General features: G+C 27.5%; 1 pseudogene; it reads right to left on the bottom strand.

Annotated features, from left to right (window-relative positions):
• Positions 1 to 1,281: 1,281 nt before the first annotated feature.
• On the bottom strand, positions 1,282 to 8,870 carry LOC125814415 (patatin-03-like; annotated as a pseudogene).
• Positions 8,871 to 10,303: the final 1,433 nt, after the last annotated feature.

Below are 10,303 nucleotides of genomic sequence, written 5' to 3'. Positions count from 1 at the left end.
CCCTAACTCTCACTTTAAAAAGAAAAAAAAACTGATTTAAAATCAGTCTAACACCTTAATATAACCAAAAGAAAAGGTGAGGGAAAAGACCAATATACCCTTATAAATTCGGTTGAACTTCCTATGCCAACAGCCCAACTTCCAAAGGGCAAAACTCACTCATACGAACTCGGAATCGAGCAAACTCGGCGGCGTTGAAAAGATCATTCCAAACATAACTGGAAATACACCTAACTCATCCTGAGCTGGGAGTTATGACTGCTTGAAGTTGACCAAAATCTCACTTTTTTCCATACTTAGCCAAATTTCCAGATTCTGAACTCTTCCAAAAATGACTATTTCCAATTTCAAGCTTCTTCATAGTTGTTTCAAATTGCAAGACGTCACAATAAGTTAGTCAAATTGACTTATAAAAGATAATTGATTTATAAAAGGTGTTTGACTAAGCGTATAAGTTGGTCAAATTGTTAGCCAAGCTTATTTTAAAAATCAGGTGTTTGGTCAAACTTCTGGGAGAAAATAAATGTTCTTGGGTAGTATTAGTAGTAGAAGCTATTTTCGAAAGCTAAAAAAGTATAAGTTTTTCCCTAAAAACACTTCTTTGAGAAAATACACTTAAATGTACTTTTAAAAAGCTTGACCAAATATCAATTGTTGTTAAAACGTACATTTATATTTATTGGCAAAAAACAAACCATTGCTCACCGACAATACTTTTTGAAAAATACTTTCGAGAATTTTACTAAGTTTATAAGTTTGACCAAACATGCTAAGGGTATTTTACTAAGCTTATAAGTTCTCTTCTACCAAACACTTTTGGTACATGCTTTAGAGCTCTCTTATACCAAATTTTTACCCCCTTGCATATAAGTTCACATTAATATGAAGAAATTAACAAGTATTGAATAATTTTTTTAAAAAAAATTAAATCAAAATGCTAGTCGTCAATCTTTTATATTCTTTATCTTCACTTATGTCATATCATTATTATTTGTGTAGTATTAACTTGGCACTTCAATTTTTGTTTTTTTCCTTTTGCTTTGAAAAGAAGATTCAAATACCATAACACAAAAGTACGATAATTTATATAAACATTTAACACAACCAAAAGGTTACATAATTCAAACATACATTACATAGAGAGACATTTCTATTGAAATTTATCCCTCAAACTCCTCCTTTAATTTTGAGGTTGAAATACTTAAATGCGCGCAATCATAAATATTGCAAGCGCTTATTATTTAGCATAGTAAGGTTACTACTACAACCCGAGACCTTAAATTAATAAGAAGCTTTGTTTGATCGGAGTTTCTTCCTATCAGAGAGCAATTTTGCAAACCTACAACGAAACAAACATTTTAATTAGCAATAAAAATAGATTTATAAGAAATCTAATATGAATAATATTGACTAACGAGATATAGTAATATGAAAAAAAAGAAAAAAATTATTGCAAGTATCGACATAATCGAACGCGTCAGAGTTTTACCTCTTTAGAGCTTCCTCATAGGTTTCAGGTTTGTCTTTGGAAACTGGTTTCTTCAATAAATTTTCACCAACTTGTATTAATACTAGGTAATGTTGTCCGTGCTATGCACGGGCACGGGCTCAATAATATAAATGGTATGTTTTGGGGCTAATAACAGAGATTTTGAAGCGATTGTTTGCGTGGATAAAGGAATAAGTTATTTTATCACAAACTTGTACTTTATTTGACGTTATTCAAGGCACAATAAGACTATCCACATACAACATTTTTGAAATATTTTATGTTGTCAATTATCATGATTTATAGTATTTTTACGATAGATTCACTTAAAGAATGAGTGGAATTTTTTGTATTTTTTTTCAAAACATATTTTATGTTGTCAATTATCATGATTTATAATATTTTTACGCATTTTTAAATATAAAAAACCCAAAAAAAAAATAAGACAAATAAATTAAAATGGACCCAATATATGTTATTTTTGTTGTCTCAATTTATGTCACACAAATAAAATTTGGAGAGTCATCCAAATTTTAATTTTTTTAAAAAAAATGTTTTAAGTTATTAATTATTGTGATTTATAATATTTTGATGTAACTTTCAAATAACCAACATTACTGGTCACTTTGTCCTAATTTATGTGATATGGATAAAATTACAAAATTAACCATTTTAAAATGTCTTTCAGATATTTTAAGTTGTTAATTATTATTATTTATAATACTTTTTTGGTAATTTTAAAATGATATGTGTTATTTTTTCTGTCCTAATATATGTGAGCCTGAAAGAATTCTGAGAGTGAACCTATTTTATTATATAGCTTTTAAATATTTTAAATTGGTAATTATTGTAATTTTTAATGCTTTTTAAGTCATTTGTAAATGATATATGTTGCTTCCTTTGTCCCATTTTATATAGTATAAATAAAATTCCCGAAACTAACTAAATTTTTAATATATTTTTTAAAATATTTTAAATTATTAATTATTGTGATTTATAATATTAAAAAAAAAGTACAAAACTTGTATCAGCCTAAAAAATGACCACGATAATTCGAAGCCTACAGAAAGCAATATGGTTGTACGTAATTTTTAAATACTTAATATATATTACTCCACTTGTCTCAATGTATGTAGCATTGATAAAATTTTAAGATTCAATCAAATGTTGTTAATTGTTAACATTTATAATACATTTTACGTCGTTTTCAATAATTTCACATTAAACAATACATATTACTACTTTTGTCTCATTTTATGTGACATTGATAGATTAATTTTAAGAATCAGTCAATTTATTTTTTCTATTTTTTTAATAAATATTTTAAGTGGTCAAAATCACAATTTATTGTATTTTATACATAATTTTTAACGATAGATTAATTTCAAGAATTAATCGAATTTTTTTATATGTATTTATTTTTGAAATATTTTATGTTGTCAATTATCATGATTTATAGTATTTTTACGCAATTTTTAAATATAAAAAAAAATTAACACAAATAAATTAAAATGGACGCAATATATGTTATTTTTGTTGTCTCAATTTATGTGACACAAATGAAATTTGAAGAGTCATCCAAATTTGCATTTTAAAAAAAAAATGTTCTAAGTTATTAATTATTGTGATTTATAATATTTTTATGTAACTTTCAAATAACTTACATTGCTGGTCACTTTGTCCTAATTTATGTGATATGGATAAACTTACAAAATTAACCCTTTTAAAATGTCTTTCAGATATTTGAAGTTGTTAATTATTATTATTAATAATACTTTTTTGGTAATTTTGAAATGATATATGTTATTTTTCTGTCCCAATATATGTGAGCCGGATAGAATTTTGAGAGTCAACCTATTTTATTATATATCTTTTAATTATTAAATATTTTAAGTCATTTGCAAATGATTTATTATATTATATTATTATATATTATATTATATTATATATATATATATATATATATATATATATATAATATTTATTTCTACTATATAATAAAAGGGGTTTTATTATGATATTATATAATAGTAGAATATATATTATATAAACTCCCTTTTATTATATAGTAGAAATTACAATTACAAAATTAATCCTTTTAAAATGTCTTTAAGATATTTTAAGTTGTTAATTATTATTATTTATAATACTTTTTTGGTAATTTTAAAATGATATATGTTATTTTTTCTGTCCCAATATATGTGACCCGGATAGAATTTTGAGAGTGAACCTATTTTATTATATATCCTTTAAATATGAAATATTTTAAGTCATTTGTAAATGATGTATTATATTATATTATTATATATTATATAAACTCCCTTATAGTAGAAAAATAAATATATATTATATAGTAGAAAAAATGATTTATTATATTATATATTATATATTATATAGGGAGTTTATGATTGGACATTACAATGTCCCATCATAAACTCCCTCTTATATAATAAGAGAAATTCCATATTAGCCTCAGAAGCATCATCCATTTCAGTAGTTGTGCCATTTAATGCATATTCCTGGAATTAAATATACTCGTATGGTTAGCAAAGAAAGTATGAAATGAATATTATAAAATAATACTCCCTCTGTCCCAATTTATATGACTCCTTATATGTTTTAAGAGTCAAACAATTTAAATTTGACCAGAAATTTGCGCATGGAATTTTCAATTTTTTTGAAATGAAATTTATATATTTGTAAACTACGTAAAAAGTACTATGAGTCACAATAATGAATAATTCAAAATGTTTAAAAGATCTATGAAAAATTAACGGTCAAAGATAGACTTGTTTGACTCTTGAAATCCGAAAGGTGACGTATAAAATGAGACGGAGGGAGTAATAATGAAAAAACTATCTAATTAGACATACTTAACTATCATATATATTTTTAAAATATTATGTATCTTACCAATTATAGTTAAGAGTTTACTACCATATATTAAGAAAAATATACTTAGATACATGTATTTTTGTTACCAGATACACAAAAGTAGGAAGAACATACGGTGAGTGAGATTTGTATGTATCTGGGATACATACAAATCACACTAATACATGTATTTGTATGCATCTGGTGTAAGTTATCGCAGGAACTATAGTATATCTAAGTAATAACCAATAATAATAATTTATAAGTTGGGACTTGAACCCTGAGGTAATTGTTTTGTGAATCAAGAGCTTGAAAAACAGTAGAAAGGTAATAATCATTCATGTAAGAACTTGCTGCATTAAACATTTTCTGTATAACTGACATCCATTGTAAAGGACCCCATTTAGCTGCCTCTTCTGCTGTATATGTAACAAACTCTGAAGTAGTGCCAGTGCCTAATATGAGAGCAACAATATTTTTTTGTAATTCAATGACCTAATTGAAACAAATGCTGGATCCTCATCTTCTGCATGCCTCGTTGCAATGCTAATGGATAATAACGCCTGCATGCATCCACACATAATAGATCTAGATATATATAAATATATATCTCGAAAAAACATTGAATTCAAAAATTGAATCGAAAGTAGTATTAGTACCGGATTACCAGCAGCAACAGCACCATCAACAAGATTGAACTCATATTTATCACCATTACTAGTATTAGTAACAAAATAATGTGGAGGAAAATATATTGGAGCTGCTGCTGTGGAATAACATATGTCATACATCTTAGCATCCAATTGGGGAGAGTTTGCTAACTGCATTTAAAAAAAAATTAGTCGAAATATTTTCTTTACGAAAATAAGTTAAGTGAAAGTAACAAAAAAATAAAATAAAATTATAAGCGATTTTCAAGTTTATAGGTGTATGCAAGAGGGGGTCACCCGGTTCACGTGAATCCATGCTTCCCTCTTGAATTCATATATAGTAGTGTTATATTTTTTTAAAAAATTAATATTAAATATAGATGTGTGAACCCACAATCGAAGTATCATATAATGCAATGATGATTGATATTAGAAATTTGAATTTTATATCTATCTTGATTTATTTTTCTTTCTAAAATTAGGTAACACCTCTCTAAGTGGTTATTGGTAGCGATTTTGGCGTTTTAATTAATTAATCATTTGGATGTATAGACTTAAAAGTTTAACTGTTTTCAATGATATGAACCTAAATATCAAACTAATTAAATCCACTTTTTCATAATAGTGAAGCCATCATTCCGAAATCCTAGTTCGTCGGAAAATTACATTGTGTATAAGTTAGAATAAATTATTATTTTTATGTATGTATATTACACATTGACATTTTTTGGTTTCTATACGATTTTACTTCTTTATATTTTGACACACATAATTATTCGATATTCTGGCTATACGCCGCTGAATCATCGAACCCACATAGTTTAAAGATAATAAGTATATATTTTTGTATTTGTTTTCTAAACATACTAGAAAATAAGAAAGAAATTCACTTATTTTAAAAAAAAAAAATCATTTTTCTTGATACAATACAAATCACTATAGTTATTTTAATTTACCTCTGACTTAGTGAATATTACTGGCTTATCTGTCTTTATGTCAAAGCTTGAGATGGCAACTTCTGTCAAAGCTTGATGCAAATGAGTTTCTCCTAATTTTTCTTGAAGAACTTGGAAAAGATATTTTCCATCATATTTTGGGCCTTATTTTTTATCTGAACCTCTACATAATATAATGTAATTACCAAATTAAATCTAAGTATAAAGTACATAAATCTCATATGTTTAGGGCTAATACATCCTATCTCAAAATTTATCTAGTTACGTACAAAAACATTGAATATTTCATTGCTCATAGATATATTCTTTGATCGTTTAATACATTACAAAATGGGAAGAATGTATCTCAGAAAAGATAGAGATGCGTCAGAGAAGAGATTTTTGTAATTTTTTTAAATGATAGGAAATTTTAGAGAGTATAATATCATGAGTTGGGTATTTATGTAATATTTTCTAAATATAATTCATTACTCAAAACATATTCTTCTTCTTTCTTTCTGTCCGTTTCGAGTTGTTTGACGTATTCTTTTTTTTTTAGTCCATCTAAGAAAAATGTAATTTCTTTTACTTTTTAGTGACTCTTTGATTTCAACTTTCTACTTAACATGTTTAAGACTATAATATTAAATGATATTTTGATAGGTTTAACATATGTTCAATTTAAAACCAGAAGATTCAAAAATCTTTTTCACGCTCTTAAATTCTATATCAAATCAAAATTAGATAAATAAATTAAAACGGAGGAGATACAAATATATATATAATGTACCTAGATTCAAAAATCTTAGGGCCATGTTGGAAGTAAAAAGGTACAATATCTTTGGCAGCAGCAATGGGTCGATTGTTTTCATTTGGAATACTTATCATAGCAGTCAATAGACCTCCTGTACTTGTTCCTCCAATTATATCAAAGTAATCTGCCAGTCTTGCATCTGTATTATTGTCCAATTCCTGACGCAAAAAGAAAAGTAAGTCATATAAATTAAAACAAAAATAATTCACTCATATGAGTGGATCTACGTGGGTGGCGGGGGTTCACCCGAACCCCTCGACAAAAAATTACAAGGTAGATTTTCAACATCTCTATATACAGGGGTGAAGCCAACATACATTCAGGGGTTCATACGGAACCCCCTTAGGTGGAAATATTACTATTTATATATGGTTATTTTTTTTATGTATATATAGTAGATGTCGACTCCTCTTCGATTAGTTCGTGTGTTTACTTCTTCAGATTTTGAACCGTCTTATTAAAAATCTCCGCTCCACCACTGTTCACTCATTAATCTCTCTCTCTCTCTCTCTCTCTCTCTCTCTCTCACACACACACACACACACATATATATATATATATATATATTATGAGATAGATAAGTGTTAAAAACACACCTAAACTATCCCTTTTTTTTAGTTTCATACCCAAACTATTGAGAGTGTGAGTTTTATACCTAAACTATTGAGAGTGTGAGTTTTACAAATTTTAAAACTATTAAGAATTATTTTTTTTAAAAGATAAAATAATATCTAAATTAGTATTTGGGGAGCGGGGGTGGGGGGGGGGGATGGGGGTTGTGTGAGGAAGTGATGGGGTGGGGTAAGAAAAATATTTTACATTTTATTTTATAAAAGAAATATTATTTTTTGGATGATAATTTTTTAATTTTTAATTTTAACTAATATTAATAATTTATTTAATTTTTGTCAAGATTGAATGTTTTGTCCAAGTAGAGTGTGATGTGACAATTTTTTAAAATAAAAGAGAGAGTCTATTACACACACCATGATGAGAGTGGTATAAAAGAGAGATGTATATTTCTCAAACTAAAAAGTGATAGTTTAGGTATGAAACTCACACTCTCAATAGTTTAGGTATATATGACACTAAAAAAAAGTGTATAATTTTTAACATTTATCTCTATATATGTTATGTTATCAATATTTTTGCGAGTATATATGTTAAATATCAATATTTTTGATATATACTAATTGTTGAACACCATTGACATAGCAAAGAAAGATAGCCCAGTAGTTAATGTTGTTCAAATTTGCCTTGGAGGCTTGGGTTTGATCCCCGACTTAGACATTTTATTTTTAAAAAAATTAGTTCCGTTTTTTCTCTTAAAAAAGAGAACAGAAGTTATAGTTCCGTTTTGATAATCTGACCAGCAAGGTTTTTTTTTTTTTTACTTGTCTTAAAGTATGAACATCCTTGACGAAAATCCTGATTCCGCCGCTGCAACACGCCAATAGGTAACACACTCAATTAGTAGTGTCATTTCGTTAAATATATATATTTAGTAAAAACTTTCGAGGAAAGGGTAACGCTTGACACCCCTTTACTCAACGTGGGTCCACTCCTAGCCATGTCTACTAATTCAAAAAGTGTACAAAGTTGGAAGAGGAAATGAAATAAATAGCTAGGTTAGGGTTTTGTTTTGTACCATCTTGTTTTCATATTAAATAAATATCTGTGGAAATATACATACTTCGATATAAAAGTCAATGAATAAGTCAAAAAAAATTACTACAAAAATAGTAAATAAGTTGTAACATAAGAAACCCATGATTTATTTGAATAATAATAATTAGCTTTATCAGGACCCTATCGATAATAGAAGTAAAATTATGATCACTAATATACATCGAAGTAACACAACTCAAGCTTAAAAAAGAAAAGCGAGAGTAATGCCATACATACATACATACATACATAAATAAAAAAAAATTACGATACCTAAAGTTGTTCTTCAAGAAATTCGAGAATGATACCCGGAATGATTCCCTTAATTCCACCTCCATCAATGCTAAGAACAGTCACCATTTCTCCCAATGTAGCAAATGTTGAACTAGTAGTTGCTAATATCATAAAAACTAAATTAAAAAAGATTTAGTAGTTGCCATTTTGCATATTATAATTAATAAAAACTAATATCTCAAAGTGTTTTTTAAGTTTTTTTTGGTGCTTTGAGCTTATAACAAGCATGGTATATATAGTCACGTAAACAAGTTGAGAAATTCTATTTTGTGTTAGACATAACCAATAAAAGTTCTATGAGAATCTCCGTTCAAATTTTGACACGTGGATAGTGGGCCCAATTGAAGGAAAGTGAATTTATAGTTGGTGTCGGCTCGGGCAATACAATAAGGAGTCGTTTGATAGAGTGTATTAGAAAAAAGAGAATTTCAAAAATAGCAAATATAATAGACATAATAAGGTTGTATAACTATAGTTTCGGTAATTGCATTCAGATCTGTATTTTCATTTGTTATGGAGGCTGCTGTTGTATATTTCTGCTCATTTGTATATTTCGCGTTGCGAACGTACAAATAGGGTAAGTATATACAAATTATGTGTTTATACATTTAGAAACTTTTTTAAAACTTTGCTTGTCAATATACAAATAGGGTAATTTATTATGATTTTTTTTCATAAATCGTATACAAATAGCTAGGGTACACATATATCAAATTCTGGATTTGTATAATCAAGAATTATACAAATTCTAGATTTATACAAATCAAGCGAATTATACAAATCAGACGAACAACAAGATTGAGCGAAATTATAGTTGCGAATTAGAATTATTCAAAACAAATATAACATTTTATATGATTTAAATGTTTACTATTCTGTACATTTTTTCTTGAGAAGAATTAATGCATGCATCACTAATACCATGAATATATAAAAGGTGAAATGGTTTGATGAACCCCGTACTTGTATGCGTTTGTATTTTAGACCTTTCTACTTGGAACTTTGTCAACTGCACCCTCTAATCCAATGAAGTTTAACATTTTAAATCCCTCTGACCATTGACCAAGCCTATGTGGCAACTTAACTAATGAGTTGGAACAAACATGTGATTCCACGCACAAAAAAGAGCGTAGACCTAAGAATTTTGATAAAAAAAAAATAAAAGAAACAGAAAATTTGAATTAAAAAAAAAAAAATGTTTCATCTCTTTCTTTCCCCCACCCTTCGCCGTTTCTTTTCCTCTTCAACCATCACTTTTCCCATTCTTCCCCACCAAGACCTCTATTTCTCTCTTTCTCCCCTTCCCTGCTCCTTTCCAATTTCTTTTTCTGTTTTCCTTTTTTTCCGTTTTGTGTTCCCCAAATTAAAAACGAAATAGTGCGAAAAAAAATGAATATAGCGAAGGAAAATTCAAAAAATTGGTGGGACAAACCTAGTTATCGAAAGAAATATTTCTAACGAGTATCTTAACCTCTTTTGTTGTCAAAGTTGTTCTTGTATCATTTTATTTTATTTTTCTAGGGTAAAGTGACAAGATATGATAGTTTTGAATACTGAAAAGTAATTGTTGAATATCTTT

The sequence above is a fragment of the Solanum verrucosum genome, unplaced genomic scaffold, assembly GCF_900185275.1.
Source record: "Solanum verrucosum unplaced genomic scaffold, falcon-dt-bn FXZP01000268.1, whole genome shotgun sequence".
In the NCBI taxonomy this organism is placed as follows: Eukaryota; Viridiplantae; Streptophyta; class Magnoliopsida; order Solanales; family Solanaceae; genus Solanum; species Solanum verrucosum.
This window is presented reverse-complemented; position numbering and strand designations above follow the sequence as displayed.